This window comes from Pelodiscus sinensis, chromosome 6 (genome assembly GCF_052426305.1).
Source record: "Pelodiscus sinensis isolate ZL-2025 chromosome 6, ASM5242630v1, whole genome shotgun sequence".
Classification (NCBI taxonomy): Eukaryota; Metazoa; Chordata; order Testudines; family Trionychidae; genus Pelodiscus; species Pelodiscus sinensis.
Window position 1 is genome coordinate 72927858 of NC_143057.1, and position 16631 is coordinate 72944488.

The 16631-nt window shown below is 47.3% G+C and overlaps 2 protein-coding genes across 10 annotated transcripts in view; one reads left to right on the forward strand and one right to left on the reverse strand.

Moving 5' to 3' along the window:
• SLF1 (SMC5/6 complex localization factor 1) overlaps positions 1-1969 on the reverse strand; it is a 75906-nt gene extending 73937 nt beyond the window's left edge. Inside the window, exon 1 of the mRNA XM_075932142.2 lies at positions 1825-1969. The gene's annotated coding sequence lies outside the window, so the exon portion shown is untranslated. The remainder of the gene's footprint in view (positions 1-1824) is intronic.
• The window catches only part of KIAA0825 (KIAA0825 ortholog), a 386099-nt gene continuing 371416 nt past the window's right edge, over positions 1949-16631 (forward strand). For 4 of the 9 annotated variants that reach the window (XM_075932132.2, XM_075932137.2, XM_075932129.2 and 1 more), the window contains exons 1-2: positions 1949-2086; positions 5410-5475. The gene's annotated coding sequence lies outside the window, so the exon portion shown is untranslated. The remainder of the gene's footprint in view (positions 2087-5409; positions 5476-16631) is intronic. The other 5 variants (XM_075932138.2, XM_075932136.2, XM_075932128.2 and 2 more) reach the window with 2 other exon arrangements.

Genomic DNA, 16631 nt, shown 5'->3' on the forward strand with positions numbered 1-16631 from the left:
CTTCCTTTTCTTTTTTTAAAGGAAGACTTTAGGTCTCATGGCTTGTGGAGAAAAGCTAGAAAATATGCCTTAAGTTCATCCAAAGACCTCAAACACCAGATGTGAAATGAAAAGATCCCAAATGTATTTTTATTAGGGCTGTCAAGAAATTAAAAATTTTTATCACAATTAATCTTACGATTAATCACATGAACTGCCCCTTTGAAACACTGAGGCCACGTTTCAAAGGGGCAGCACTGTGAGAGCCCGGGATCATCTGGAGTCCCCAGCTGACCCCTGCTCGGTGCAGTACTGCCCCTTAGAAAGGCCACCCCGGCGTTTCCAAGGGGCAGTGCTGTGGAAGCTCAGGATCAGTTGACCCCAGGCTCAGTGAGGCTGCCACTTGGAAAGACCTCCCACACTACAAACAAAGTGCTGCACTTCAAAGGGGCAGCACTGCAGGGAGCCCAGGGACAGCTGGGGACTCCAGCTGATCCCAGCTCCACCTTGCCTTACTCCTGTGAAGTGCTGGTTTGGAGCAGCACTTCAAAGGGGCAGTGCAGTATTAACACCTGCGATTAATGCATTAAAAAATAACATATTAATCCTTCCCTGAGTTAATTGCCAGTGTTAACCCATCAATTAACAGCCCTAATTTGTATCTGTGATTTTAAAAAGCCATTCTCTTTTTCTGGGAAGAGAGAGGCTGATTTATTAGTTTTGACTGCTTGGGATTGGCAATACAATACTTGCAAGTTGATTGGGCTCCTGGACACAGGGAGAGACACTGACAGAGACCAGGAGTTTGAGACCTCTCTGCATGATGTCCCCAGCTCTTCTCCTTTGTGTGCCAGCCTTGCCCACAAAGAATTGAGATAGATCTGTCAATAAGGTCTGTAGTTGAGGCTGCTCTATAAGCTGGCTGTTTCCTAACCAAACCCCTAGACCAGGCATGTCCAAAGTCCGGCCCGCGGGCCAATTGCGGCGCGTGTTCCGGTTTAATACGGCCCCACAGGTAATTTGGCAATATCTATCTTTTATGGCCCCCAACGAATCCATATGTATTGAGATGAATACATTGTAAAATCTCAGTTAATGTCAGTTGGTCTAAATCAGTTATAAATATATTTGGACACAATCTGTATACTTGGTGTTATGTTCCTGTTCATATTTTTTGAACTTAAAAGTTGATAGACAACCTTTATTACCAATAATATGTAATGTACTTTACAATGTTCCTGACATATTTCAGCTTCCTGGATTTTTTTTTCATCTGGCCTTCAGATTTGAAAGGCAGAGTGATTTAACACCTGTTTAGATTTGTCATCCATGTGACGAAATGAAAAGTTTGCCGTTTGCAATAAACTTTGCATAAAATAGTTAATTTGCATTGAATTTTAATGGTTCAAAGAATGTCAGGCAAAATGGTCAGCCCTCACGCATGTTCACTTCATCAAATCTGGCCCTCTGAAAAAAGTTTGGACACCCCTGGTCTAGACGGAGGGACTCCGCCACTGGAGGAGCAAGGGGCCATAATAAGCAAAGTGAAACCAGCTGTGCTAGGCAAGGGAGGCTGTACTAAAAAGGGACTCCAGGGTCTCTTAACAGGAGAAGCAGAACAGCAGCGGGGGAGGAGTCTGGCTGTTGGTGGCGCTTACAACTGGGTATTCAAACACGGACCAGCAGCTGCACTCAACGGGACACCACGAACGTGGGTATTGGGGCATCGTGTGCATCGCAGTCCCGGCCACAGGCCGCGCACCAGTGCGGGGCTCCCAGCTCTTTCTCCCCCACCTCCGGTGGCTGGAAGCCGCGCTCGGTCACCCCAGCGCCCGGGACGCTCACCTTGGCCCGCCCTGGCGACCGTCACACCAGTGCGGGGGGGATCCCACACCTGCCTGGTGCCCGCTGGCATTGGCAGCCCGAGCCCGGATCCCGGCGCCGCAGCGGCGGGACAAGCCCCGGAGCCGCTACACCAGCCCCAGCATCCTCCTTCCCGCCAGCAGCGCTCGCCGGCCCCGCCCCCGGATGTGGGTCCAGGCTGTTCCGGGACGTTGTCACCGACGCTCCCCGGGGTTGTAAACACGGCGGCGAGCGGGCCCGGCCGGTAAGTGAGCCTGGCGCTGCCGTATCGCCGGCGGGGCGGGGAGATCGCGGGTCCAACACGCCCCGCCCGAGGGGCCCTCAGACCCCGGCACCCGCTAGCCCCTCTCCTGCCTCCCGGGCCCGGCTCCCCGGCAGCCCCCGCCTCGGGGCGCGCCTTGGGGCTGCCCGTTAGACACCCCCGCCCGCCGCGCGTGTAGTAACTAGGGTGCTTGGCGGACAGCCTGGGGCGCTCGGGCTGCGCTGGCCGGGGCCGCTGGCCGGCTTCCTTGCCGCGCGCGCAGCTGGTGCGACCCCAGGCTGCAGTCCCTGCGGTCGATTCCTTTTGCCAGGGAGCGGTGGCGAGGCTGTGCACGGAGGACGGTGCATTAGGGTAGAACAGGGGCCGGTGCAGCGGCAGCCTTTGCAAACCAGAGAGCCAAACTACATCAGAATTCAGAAGCGGTCAGTGGAGAGCCAGTATAAGAATGAAAATATACGAGTTAATAGTATTGATCATTCACGTGACTTAATATAGCACAAGGGAAACATTGTACTCAGACTTCATTTAATGGGACTTCTGCTGCTGGGGGTGCAGGAATCAGGGTCGGGGTGTATGAAGGGCTCAGGGCAGGGGGCTGGGGTGTATGGGAGGTGCAGAAAGCAGGGCATGATGCCCGGGTTGGGAAATAGAGTATGTGGAGGGGGAGTCCTGGGTCTAGATTATCTTGCCTGACCAGGGCTGCGCTACTGCGCCTGGGGAGCAGTGACTGGACAAGGGGCGGGGGCAGGATCATCACAGCCAGATTGTGGCATGGGTAAGAGATGCCACAAGCAGGAGCGGGGACACCACTAGCCCTTCCTGTGGCAAGATGGGTGCTGGACCGCAGGGCCTACCCCACGATCGGAGCCAGGGGCAGGGCCCTGCAGCCAAATGGGGAGGCGGAGTTACCCCCCCCCCCCCCCACCCTGCATTGAAGCCTTGTTCGCCAGGCTTCATTTTAAATAAAGTAAAATATTATGTCCAACACACATGGTTTCAACATTGTCTTTATTTATGGTAAGAGTAGGGAACTTTTTTCTGTTGGGGGGCCACTGGCCCACAGAAAATCAGAGGGGGACCCCAAATGAGAAGAAAACAAAAACCCCATCCCTCTCTGAAGCCCCGTGGGGGAAAGGGACAGGGAGGATTGAGGTTCAAGTCCTCAGCATAGATGAATTCTTCTGGGGTTCCAGGGATTTTGTGGGCTGCACTGGGATGGGGCCAGAAATGAGAGGTTCAAAGTATGGGACAGGACTTTTAGCGAGTAGGAGCTGGGTTAGAATTGGGGTCAAGTAGGAGTTGAGGGTGCGAGGTTTGGGTGGGAGGTTGGGTGTCTGGTCGGGGGGAGGAGCAGGAGCAAGCTGGGGATAGGGTGTTTGGCCAAGGGGGCAGGAATGTGCTGGGGATGTGGGGTGTCGGTGGTGGGGGGGGGAGCGGGGTCTCAGTGGGGGCAGTATAGGAACAGGCTGGGGGTAAGGTGTCTGGCCAGGGGGAAGGAGGCAGGACCAGGCTACGGGTGTGGGGTTTCTGTGGAGGGAGTGATTAAGTGAGTGGGGTACAGGGTCAGGGCATGATGGATTGGGGGAGCATTTACTTGCTTTTGTGCCCTGCTCTCAGGCACAGCCTCCCACTGCTCGGCCAATACGAGCAGCGAGGAAAGCCTCCAGGAAGTACATCCCTGAGCTGCTGTTACCCCAGCTGGGGAAGGGAAGTGACCATGCATGCAGCTGCTTCTGGCTCCGCTCCGCAAGACCGATCCGACAGGGAGCCTCGGAGCTTTCTCCTCTCCCACCCACCGCAGGAAGCCGGGTGCTGGCACTAAACTCTTGCAGGCTACCTGCTGTGGAGGGAGTGGGGGTGGGGCTGAGCTGGAGCTGCAAAAGAGCCATATTTGGCTCTGGAACCATAGGTTGCTGACCCCTGAGTTAGGAGAACAGAATGGAACTAATTAGGACAATGGAATGGGAGGGTATTTTTCCTGTTCTGTGCTAACCTCTTGTGCATCCTATCATCAAAAATCATGCTGCCTTTGCCTCCAATTCTCTGCTAGAAGAGTCAGTCTCTACCACCTGCTTCAAAAGAGATGTTATTCATTTTTATGACTGGTTTGGAAATGCAAGTCCTCTATAAATGCTAGGTGTATCTAATGTTAGCTTGCTCAATTGACTTTTAGTCTGTTACTAAATGGACATGATAGAATTATAGGAAAATAGCAAGTGTTCAATAAATATTTCTGTTTTATATATACAGAGGGAAAATATGTTGTAGTTATTAGGGATATAAGCTGCTAGTTGAGTAGTCAATTACCCGATAAGCATATGCTTATTGGGTAGTTGAGTCACTACTCAGCTAGTCACTTCCCCCCCCCCCCCCCCACCACCACCCTTGCTGCCTCTAATAGAGGCAGCAAGGGGGGAGGAGGAGCCAGTGCTGGGAGGAGCTGACTTAAGTCGGTTCCCTCAAGCACTGTCTCCGTAGGAGGTAGGGGAGGCAGAGACTCAGCGTTGGACTGAGCGCAAGCCAGGAATCAGCTATCCTGTCTCGTGCCCAGTCCCAGAAGCTGCGCCTCTGCTTTTGAAATGTAGCAAGTGCTGCCTGTGGTTCTTGCTACATTTCAGAGGCAGAGGCACAGCAGTCGGGACCTACCATGAGCCAGGACAGCTGATTCCTGGCTTGTGCCCAGTCCCCCGCTTCACCTCTGCCTCTCCTCTCAGGTTCCCCACTGCACCTCTGCCTTTGATATGGAGCAAGAGCCGTGGATGCTCTTGCTACACTTTAAAAGAGGTGCAGCAGGGATAGCAAATGCCCCCCTTTCCTTGTCGACTAGTCAATGGACATTCTGAGTTTGGTGATGAAGAAAATAGTGTTGATGTAACGTTCTTAGATATCTGTGTGGGGTTTGACTTAGTACTGCACATTTTGATTACAGAATTGGGCAATATAAAATTAAAGTGGTACCCATTAAATAGATAAGCCTGGGTTTATCGGTTAATCCAAACGACTACATGCACTCCCCTCCCTTTGCTGTCTCTGTATCAGCAGCAGCAAGTCGCGGGGGGAGGTGGGAGCCAGTGCCCATGGGGTTCTGGCTTTTAAGCCAGTCAACTGCTCCCCCACTTCTCTGATAGAGACGCAGCAGCAGAGGGACCATGTGGGAGCTGATACATGTGGGGAGCCGACTCTTAAGCCAGCTCTCCGAATGTGCCTACTCTGTGGAGCTCCCCTCCACCAGTTTGATTCAGAACAAGTCACCTGAAACCAAACTCTTCCTAGGTGGCCACTAATTGTGTCTTCTAATTTTGTAGGTGCCAAACTTGAGACACCTGGAGCTAGAGTTGCAGAATTTCTGAGGGTTCACAACTGCAACTGAAGTCAGTAGAAGCTTTCCTCTGAATGTATAAAATGCTAGGTGCTCTGAAAAGTCAGTCTATAGGCAACTCATATTCTACACCCTAAGTTAGTGGATGGTTTTGACCTTGAATTTTTATGTGCCTTGGTTCCCCCAAATGAAAAGGGTGAAATTACCCCTCCTTAGAGAGATATTGGAATGATTATTAATTAATATTTGTGAAACACTTGGTTGGTACGTTGATGAGTGTAATAAGAAGGCCCATGAGGAAATTATTAATTTTTGAGTGGAAGGCTTGGATATTGTGTAATATATAAAACATGTAGTCACACACTTTTTTTTTTAAATCTGAATAAATAAGACCATAGTTATCCATCCCTAAGTGCTGTCCCTCTTGCGAAATGGGTGAAGCAGAGGTATTGTATAAGACTGTATCATAATTAGGCTTGACAAAATTCTTTTTTTAAATTGTGATAAAATAAACATTGACAGTATTCAAATTTTTCTGATTTTTAGTGAATTTTGCACATTTAAAAAAAAATAGGAGGAGTAAGCATTTTTATCAATGTAAACACGATTATGGATTATTGCAGCAGAAATTAGTTGATTATTTAATGACAGTAGATGTCAAAGTTAAAGCTTTTATATCAAACAGAAATTGTCAATATCATTTGTCAAAATATTCAAAATCTCTTTAAATCTAACTCGAAGTTCTCAAGCAGTATTTTTCTTACATTGCCTATCTGTACATTTTGATTATTTCCTATGTCAGTGTTTCTCAAAGTGTTCCGTGAACCCACTCTGAAGGAGCTGCTAATGGGCCTGGTTTGCATTAGCTCCAGGTGACCATTTGCAGCCAAGGAGTGCTACAAACCACAGCCAATGGGTGCCCTGAGGTTCTGTGACTGCGGTGCTGGTAAATAAACTCAAGTGGACCTGTTAGCAGCTCTCTGAGTGGGTCCATGGACCACGTTGAGAAACACTGACCGATGGAAATACTTTGTTGGGGAGAGGGTGGGTGGGTGTGTGTGTGTGTGTGTGTGTGTGTGTGTGTGTGCGTGCGCGCAATGAAACTGACATTGTCTGATTTAAGATTCAACCCTTCTAAGCCTATTCATATTTTAGGCGTACAGTGGGGTTGAAGTATGGTTGTTTAGACATCCTTTATTCAGGCATTTCCTAACTTTGAGTGCGTGACTTTGCAACCTCAGTGCTTTAAAGAAAACTTCAGTTTTCAACCTTACTCCTTGCATTTCTCTCATCTTGGACAAAAAAAATCAGTTATGTTCCATCTACCAGTATCACTTTTACATGTTTGCTTTTTGGGTGGCAAAAAGCAAAGGGAAGTGCATGCTTATTTTCCTAACCATGTAAAAATAAAGAGAAGAGGAGATGGATGTGATTTAATTAGGCTGCAGTAAATTGTACTGTGCAGATCATCTTTCTTTAATAATTTTCACCTATTTGGGAGGGCTCCCATCATTCCTCCTCCTTCCCAATCAGGTCTATTGCTAGGACTCCACAACCCTCCCTTCATATGAGTTAAGGGAGGGGCGCCCAGAAAAGAGGGAGCATGTCCCCCTGCAGTACCAGATGTTAGGCACCCCAATTCCTCTTTTTCTAGCTTCCTTAGGAGATGTCTCACTCTAAATCTACTTCCAACTTCGGTTGATTTGGGAACCTTGTCTGTCTCTCACAAGTGTTTGCACAGGACACCTGCCATACCTGTTATCTACTCGGTTGAAACATCTTGACCTAACCTTTTTGCCTGACCTGTTGTGGGGAAGGTGCAAACATCTACTCTACCAATCTGATCATGGAAAGAAAAATTCCTTTCCAATCCTTCCCACCTTTCAAACAAACAAAAGGTGACTAGCCTGGCAGGCACAAACACACCGTAGATCCTAGAAACTGGTCCTGCCTGATGCTGAGGGTGGGCACTGCTCATCAGTGACTAGGAAAGAGAATTTATTCTGGTATAAGTTCCTTCCCCTTTGCTTCTTGTGCATGGTGGGTCAGTGCCTTCACCTGGTCAAGTCACTTCCTGTTCTCTCCTTGGATTCAGTTAGGTAGGTCTGTTTTCTTTTCCCCGCTGTCAAAACCTAAATATAGTAGGGAATAGTAAAGATGCCCCATTGTTTTTCCTGCTCCCCAGAAAAAGAGTTACCACATTCAGTAGAACTGAGTACATTTTTTAACGTAATTATCTCTGCTGAGATGTAGAAAACAAAATTGTGGTGCTATGATGACTTTAAATGAACCTAACTTACAGGTAAATTTTAATCTTCATGTCCCTTTTAATGTATCTATTTTACATAGGGATGCTGCAAAGGCACTTAATTTCACAAACTAGAAAACAAAACCATAGGCAATACAGCCTACAAAATAGTAAACTCAAGGCCAGAATACTCATTAAAATAACACTTCCAGTTACACAGTAAACAAACCTCTTCCCTTGCACTACATAACATCAACAAAGAAAGATACCTTGAATCTAAACTCAAAAGATGTAAGTGACCTAATATGGAGGTTTATTAATGGCTTGGGGATTTCTCAGGTTTAATTCCTTTAGTTCCGAGACTTATAATGATTAGACAGCTGAAATTGCAATGCATTAGTTTAAAAAGGGAAGTAATTTTATCCTCTGAATAGTGATGAAGTTGTGTTTTTATGTGATGGTAATTAGATCATTATGTGTTTACCAAGTTCTCTAGTTTTTGTTTTTATTTTAAATGTATTTCTATACAGGATTGTGTTCTCACTTTGACACAAAAATGTATGGGATCAAGAGAACAGATTTGTCATCAAAACATTACATACATGATGATCCTATGCTACTACAGTGATAACACTGTTATGTAACAATGTAAAATAATTACTCTTTAAATGAAAATGTTAAGGAACATGAAATATATACTTGCATCATATTCAGTCTAGTATGAACTTTTTAAAATTAATAAAGACATGCTATCACATGTCTTCAGGATTCTCATAAAAAAATTTCCCATTCCATATTCAGCCTGCCTGAGTTATGATTATAGTAGTCAAATGTCTCTTATCTTGTAATATATTGTTGTACTTCATAAAATAATTCACTTTAATGAGACTGGTCTCCTGTATCTACAAAAACTAATGATCCAAATTCCTTTCCCGTGCTTCTTCCTGGTTTCTCACCTATGATTGTGAGCAAGCGGAGAAAGGAAGGCCTGGGATAAAGAAAGCCTCTAGCTCTGCTCTACTTTACTTGCAACCAATGCTAGACCTGGAGGGAGGTGAAAAGGAAGGAGCCTGTCTCAGTTGGGGGTTGAGTAGCAAAGAGTCAGGAGCCTGGTTCAGCAGTCTAAAGACGCAGACCAGAGCCTGTCCACTCAGCAGCTACAGGAGCAAGTAAGCCCCACTCTACCCCTCTGGGAAAACGGGAGAATCTATTGAGAAGCTCTAAGTGGAATCTGTACTCTTGGCACCACATCCCAAGCTTGAGTGTCCCAGTGCCCCCTACTTCTCCCCACCTTTTCAACTTGCTTACTCAACAACCTACCCACTAGGATATTCAGCCATCAGGGACCTCGTCACAAGTGGTGGAGAATGTGGGTATAACCTTAGCCCTGCTGAAGGGACTTACTAACGGAAAATAAAGAGAGAGACGTCTGTGAGACTAGCCCAGGAAGGGAGATAGAGCCACTGATGAAGTGAGTGGCTGGAAACCTTTGAATGGGGGGCTCTGGTAACCCAGTGGACCTAGGAACAGTGGACAGCTGTGCTGGCCCTATAACTGACTGGAGTAGCCCAGCCCTGCACACCGCAAACTAGACCCCATCAGGGCTCAGGACTATGTCCAGGTCAAGCCAGTAACTTTCGATGCCCTAAATATCTCGGAAGAGACATTCCAACAATACTTCCAGGGGGAGCAGTACCCAACAGGAGGCCATCTCTGTCTCGTTGCCCAAAAGCTCTGTGATGCTTGCTGGAGATGGCTGAAGCTAGATACAAAGGGTGTGTCTAGACTGCATCCCTCTGTCGGCAGAGGGATGCAGATTAGGCAGGTCGACATTGCAGATGAGGCAGGGATTTAAATATCCCGTACCTAATTTACATAAAATGGCCACCGTGTTTTGCTGACTCAGCACTTTGTCGGCAAAAAGCAACAGGCTCGAGGGGGGTCTGTGGAGAAAGAAAGCCTTTTTCGACAGATCCCTTCCTCCTCCTTGCAGGCATTGGCATAAGGGATGCCTTGCAGGAGGCATAAGGGATCTGTTGAAAAAGGCTTTCTTTCTCAACAGATCCTCCTCTAGACTGTTGCTTTTTGCTGACAAAGTGCTGAGTCGGCAAAACGTGGCAGCCATTTTTATGCAAATTAGGGATATTTAAATCCCTGCCTCATTTGCAATGTTGACCTGCCTAATCTGCATCCCTCTGCTGACAGAGGGATGCAGTCTAGACATATCCAAAGACCGGGGCATAGGTTACTTTTCAGACTCTGCTCAAGTAGGTTACCCAGATCTTATCCTCTGACAGGGGGAGGGAATGTGTTGTACAGTATCACCCTAATAGCCACTGCCATCAAACTAATGGAGAGCTACCTGGCTACCAGGACCCAGGGGAGGACACCCCCTTTGAGCCCCAGGGCAATCAAGAGTACCATAGCCCTGACACATGGAGCTACCTGTGGCCCCAGGATCAGGGGGAGCTTCAGCATCCTCTCCCCATCCCTTGCCCCCAAAGGGTTTAGGAGTTCCAGGGTACCCTCATGACCCAACTCCATAGCCCAGCACTGTCTCCCCATCTCCTTGTTTGGGATACCATGGCCTTACGAGAGACTAAGCCAGGGTCCCTACTTAACCCAGGACTCGGGAAATCCCACTGCAGCCCAGTGCCCAGGCACCCTGAGAAGGCAACCCTTGCACCATTCAAGATCGGGACTGGAGTTTTACATGAGGTGGCTCGAGGCACAGGTCCAGGGATTGCCCGTACATGGAATGAAACTCTGTCATAGAATCATAGGACTGGAAGGGACCTCAAGAGGTCATCGAGTCCAGCCCCCTGCCCTCAAGGCAGGACCAAGCTCTGTCTACACCATCCCTGACAGATGTCTGTCTAGCCTGTTCTTAAATATCTCCAGAGAGGGAGATTCCACCACCTCCCTTGGCAATTTATTCCAATATTTGACCACCCTGACAGTTAGGAATTTTTTCCTAATGTCCAATCTAAACCTCCCTTGCTGCACTTTAAGCCCATTACTCCTTGTCCTGTCCTCAGAAACCAAGAGGAACAAATTTTCTCCTTCCTCCTTGTGACACCCTTTTAGATATTTGAAAACCGCTATCATGTCCCCCCTTAATCTTCTTTTTTCCAAACTAAACAAGCCCAGTTCATGAAGCCTGGCTTCATAGGTCATGTTCTCTAGACCTTTAATCATTCTTGTCGCTCTTCTCTGTACCCTTTCCAATTTCTCCACATCTTTCTTGAAATGTGGCGCCCAGAACTGGACACAGTACTCCAGCTGAGGCCTAACTAGTGCAGAGTAGAGCGGCAGAATGACTTCACGAGTTTTGCTTACAACACACCTGTTAATACAACCTAGAATCATATTTGCTTTTTTTGCAACAGCGTCACACTGTTGACTCATATTCAACTTGTGGTCCACTATGACCCTTAGATCCCTTTCCGCCATGCTCCTTCCTAGACAGTCGCTTCCCATCTTGTATGTATGGAACTGATTGTTCCTTCCTAAGTGGAGCACTTTGCATTTCTCTTTATTAAACTTCATCCTGTTTACCTCTGACCATTTCTCTAACTTGCTAAGGTCATTTTGAATTATGTCCCTATCCTCCAAAGAAGTTGCAACCCCACCCAGTTTGGTATCATCTGCAAACTTAATAAGCGTACTCTCTATCCCAATATCTACATCATTGATGAAGATATTGAACAGTACGGGTCCCAAAACAGACCCTTGTGGAACTCCACTTGTTATCCCTTTCCAGCAGGATTTAGCACCGTTAACAACAACTCTCTGACTACGGTTATCCAGCCAATTATGCACCCACCTTATCGTGGCCCTATCTAAGTTATATTTGCCTAGTTTATCAATAAGAATATCATGCGAGATCGTATCAAATGCCTTACTAAAGTCTAGGTATATGACATCCACCGCTTCTCCCTTATCCACAAGGCTCGTTATCCTATCAAAGAAAGCTATCAGATTAGTTTGGCATGACTTGTTCTTCACAAACCCATGCTAGCTATTCCCTATCACTTTATTACCTTCCAAGTGTTTGCATATGATTTCCTTAATTACCTGCTCCATTATCTTCCCTGGGACAGACATTAAACTGACCGGTCTGTAGTTTCCTGGGTTGTTCTTATTGCCCTTTTTATAGATGGGCACAATATTTGCCCTTTTCCAGTCTTCTGGAATCTCCCCTGTCTTCCATGATTTTTCATGGAAGCTTTGGTTCCTGCAAGCATAAGCATGCCATTGGGACTCAGCAAAGCTGACTGCCCTGCAGTAGATAAATGGAACAGAAGTAGATGGGCTGATTAATTCAGGCCCTGCTCAGACCCTGATATGGTGTGCCTGGTGCCTAACCTGGCACCATTATACTGCATGGAGCTGTGACGGTTTGTCCCCACATCCAAGTGACTTTAAGGTTGGAGAAGCATGAAGAACCCCTGATGATCAGCCTGGCCCTGACCTTTGCCTGTCCAATGATCCTGGCCAGGGACTGGGGCTAGTTTGGATAACTGCTGACTGAATTGTTAGGACCCCCTTCTGTGGAGCACCAACCCCTGGACTTAGGAACAACCCGATTGACTGGAAGCAGTATGGGGGAAGTTACAGATCCTGGGCAGGGGACCTCCTAATGCTTAGCATCAGCCCAGAAGAACCAGGCCTCTGGCTGAAAGGAGTAGGAACCAGCTCTGTTACCTAAATCAGTGATCCTGACACTTCTCTTGGACTTCGAGAGACCAATGAACAAGCTATACTCTGAGCCAAGCATATGACCAGGTGGCAAGAGTTCCTCTGTTTTGAGATTCAGGGAGACCTTCTATACCAGGTAGACAAGGATCTTCAAAAGGAAGATATTTATCACTAGCCTTTGGTGCCTCGGAGAGAGGTCATGAAACTTGCGAATGCCATACCAACTGTGGAGCACCTGGGGAAGGAAAAGCCACAGTGTGGATTTGACCTGCTTCCTTTATAGCAAGGGATCCACTGGGAAGTAGCAGAATTTTGCACTTCCTGACCAGAGTGTGAGCTTACTGCGTCCCGGCCAGTTGAGAAAATTCCACTAATTCCCCTCCCACTCGTGACTATATCCTTTCAGCAGAATGGAGTTGACATAGTGCCCTCAAGAAGAATACTGCTGGTTCATCATCATCATAGTAGACAATGCTTCTCAGTATCCCAAAGCTGTGATGTTACACTCCATGAGTACTAAGAGAATACTGCTATGTAGCACTAAGAGAGTGGCGACCAAGCTTATGAACATCTTTGCCCAAGTGGAGATCTCTAGGGATATCTTTATGTACCAGGGAACTTTGTGTCGCAGACAGTGCAGCAGCTCTGCCTATTAATGATTCAGCTACCAGGAACCCGGACACAGTCCTGTCTCATGCTTGATTTTTTTTTTTTTAACTTGCAGCATCAGTGTGTTCAAGTCTCTAGATTTGTATAAAAGCTAATATTTCATAAAGTATAAAATATTAGGTCATCTTCTCTTGTTCCCTGTTTAGTGTGGTGATGGATTTAAATCCTCTCATTTTCAAATCACATATTATTGGTTAGACTTCTTATATGTGTGTGACTTCTGTAACTTCTACTAACATTCCAGCAGGATTTATTTGCTCAGCCATTATTTACTTACAGGAGACCCTTGCTTTGCGATGGCCCGCTTTACGACCCCCCCCCCCCCCCCCCCCGCACTTACGAACTTTTCCATAAGTGCGGAAGGGGCCAAAATCCCCTGACTTGCGTCCTCGGCCCCGCATTTATGATGCCTGTCGTAAATGCAGACTCGAGTTATGATGCCCCCGACTTGCGACACTATCTCCGGAACCGATCGCAAGTCGGGGCAACCTATATTTTCAAAGATGGACTTTTCTTTTACAGTTTCCATTCAGAAAAATAGCATTCCTCTCCCCTCAAAAATCTAACACTGTCACAAGTTTTCTCTACAGTGATGTGAAACTGTCAGGAATTATGCAAAATTATTTATTCCTTCTTGACTGCATAGAGTTCTTTAATATTCTATGGCTGGCTGTGGATGGTTTTTCTATAGACTGTCTCTGTAAGGGGAATGAAGCCTACCATCCACTTCTAGTAGTAAAAACAAATTTTCATGAGGAAAAAATAAAAAAAAGTTTCATTGTGCTTCATTACTGCCAGTCTTAAAAGGAGTGATAGCTCATATGGTTTTGAATATTGGAGAAAGTGGGCTTGGTTTCTAGAAGTTCATGGACTGCAGTATAGGTATATTACATCACAATATGTGTACCCAGTCTCACTTAACTTGGAAAGCTGGAAGCAATATAGATAAAATGGAATTAATAAAATATTGTGTTATTTTTAAGCTGTGTGTTCCGTATCTTTTAATCTGTGCATTGGATATTTCAGTGCCATTGGAAATTTTGGGAAATCTAGTATCAGAGGGGTAGTTGTGTTAGTCTGGATCTGCAAAAGCTACAAGGAGTCCTGTGGCACCTTATAGACTAACAGATGTATTGGAGCATAAGCTTTGGTGAGCAAAGACCCTCTTCATCAGATGTATCTGATGAAGTGGGTCTTTGGCCACGAAAGCTTATGCTCCAATACATCTGTTAGAGTTAGTCTATAAGGTGCCATAGGACTCCTTGTCGCTTTTGGGAAATCTAGATTTCCAAAAATATTGTAAATTTTTCAGCACCATAAATATATTTTTTTCTACTGTTTACTTTGTTCCCTGTTTAATATGTTGATGGAAAAGAATTTAATCAAGCTTAAGTATTGGTCTGGAAAGAGGAGGAGGAGGATGCTTGCTTATGAATTCTGGCAGTGTCCATCTCATTCTTATCTAATTAATGTCTCTTCTAGCACATATTCTTTAGAAATATCCTCATTACAGAAGCAAAATGCAGGACTATGTAGCACTTTAAAGACTAACAAGATGGTTTATTAGATGATGAGCTTTCGTGGGCCAGACCCACTTCCTCAGATCAAATAGTGGAAGAAAATAGTCACAACCATATACAGGCAGTCCCCGACTTACGCGGATCCGACTTACGTCGGCTCTGCACTTACGAACAGAGCTTTCTCGCCCCGGACAGAAAGCCCCGTTCGTAAGCTGCTCCGGTGCCCCTGGTCTGCTGGAGACCGTCTCCAGCAGACCAGGGGCACCGGGCGGGTTCCCGCGCTTCTGAGGCTTTGCCAGAGCAAAGCCTCAGAAGTGCGGGAACCGCTGCTGCTGCCCCTTGACACCCAGTGCCTGTGGTCTGCTGGGGACGGTCCCCAGCAGACCACAGGCACCCGGACTGAAGCCGCAGCCGCGGGGGGTCCCGCGCCTCTGAGGCTTTGCCAGAGCAAAGCCTCAGAGGCGCGGGGAACCGCCGCTGCTGCCGCTTTGACTGAAGCGGCAGCAGCGGTGGTTCCCCGCGCCTCTGAGGCTTTGCTCTGGCAAAGCCTCAGAGGCGCGGGACCCCCCCGTGGCTGCCGCTTCAGTCAGGGTGCCTGTGGTCTGCTGGGGACCGTCCCCAGCAGACCACAGGCACCCAGACTGGAGTGGCAGCAGCGGCGGTTCCCCGCGCCTCTGAGGCTTTGCTCTGGCAAAGCCTCAGAGGCGCGGGACCCCCCCGCGGCTGCGGCTTCAGTCAGGATGCCTGTGGTCTGCTGGGGACCGTCCCCAGCAGACCACAGGCACCCAGACTGAAGCCGCAGCCGTGGCGGGGTCCCTCGCCTCTGAGGCTTTGCCAGAGCAAAGCCTCAGAGGCGCGGCACCCCGCTGCCGCTGCGGCTCTGCTCCCCGTGTCCCTGGTCTGCTGGGGGGGGGGGGCGCAGCTAGTGTGCACCCCCCCCCCCCCAGCAGACCAGGCTTTTGTTTTGGACTCTGGGGCAGAGCAGCTGGGGCGCTGCCGATTGGTCCTGCAGCGCCCGTGGGCACTACTGGACCAACCCGGCAGGTCCTGATTCAGCCGCTGCTGGTCAGTTTCAGCAGCGGCTGAATCAGGACGTCTGGGGCAGAGCAGATGGGGTGCTGCTGGGTTGGTCCAGTAGCACCCCAGCTGCTCTGCCCCAGGCGTCCCCAAGTCAGCTTCTGCTGAAACTGACCAGCGCTGACTACAGGAAGCCCGAGGCAGAGTTGCTCTGCCCCGGGCTTCCTGGAATCAGCTGCTGATCAGTTTCAGCAGCAGCTGACTTGGGGACGTGGGGTTCTTAAGTTGATTCTGTATGTAAGTCAGAACTGGCGGTCAGTTTCAGCAGTGTCTGAATCTGGACGCCAGTTCCGACTTACATACAGATTCAACTTAAGAAAAACCTACAGTCCCTATCTTGTACGTAACCCGGGGACTGCCTGTATACCAAAGGATACAATTAAAAAAATGAACACTGGATTGTTCACTTTCAGTTCTTTGTGTACGATGTCCATCTTCTTGCACTTGGATAGAAAGATGATGTCTGTCTGTATCTGTGCAAGTTTCTTCATATGGTTGATGGATTTCCATTCCAAATGGCTAAATTACTATTCATTACAGAAGACCGACAATATATCAATTCTCAGTTACTTTTTATAGTGTGGGGCAGAATATTCAGAATAATTTTCTTTGACTCCTGAAACCCATACAATATAGCAAGGTTTTTGTCATATTAAATACATGTCACTTTTACAAACACCCCAGGTTTTTTTTGCACCTTATAATTTTGAAATAATTTCTTTATGGTTTGTGCTACCTATTTATGAACCAGATATATATATATATAGCTTCATTTTCACTGTTTAAAAATATATCGTATTTGTTCTTCAGAGACAATGTTCATTGTTCCCTTTATATGTTAACCTAATTTACACCCAGTCAATTTTCAGCTGAAACATCGTTTTCTCCTCTTGATTATTTTTATAGATAAGCAAAATTCCTGTGATCAATCTCTATTTAAACAGTATTTAAATAAGTGCCTCAAATACATACACTTTTCCCTTATACAGTATA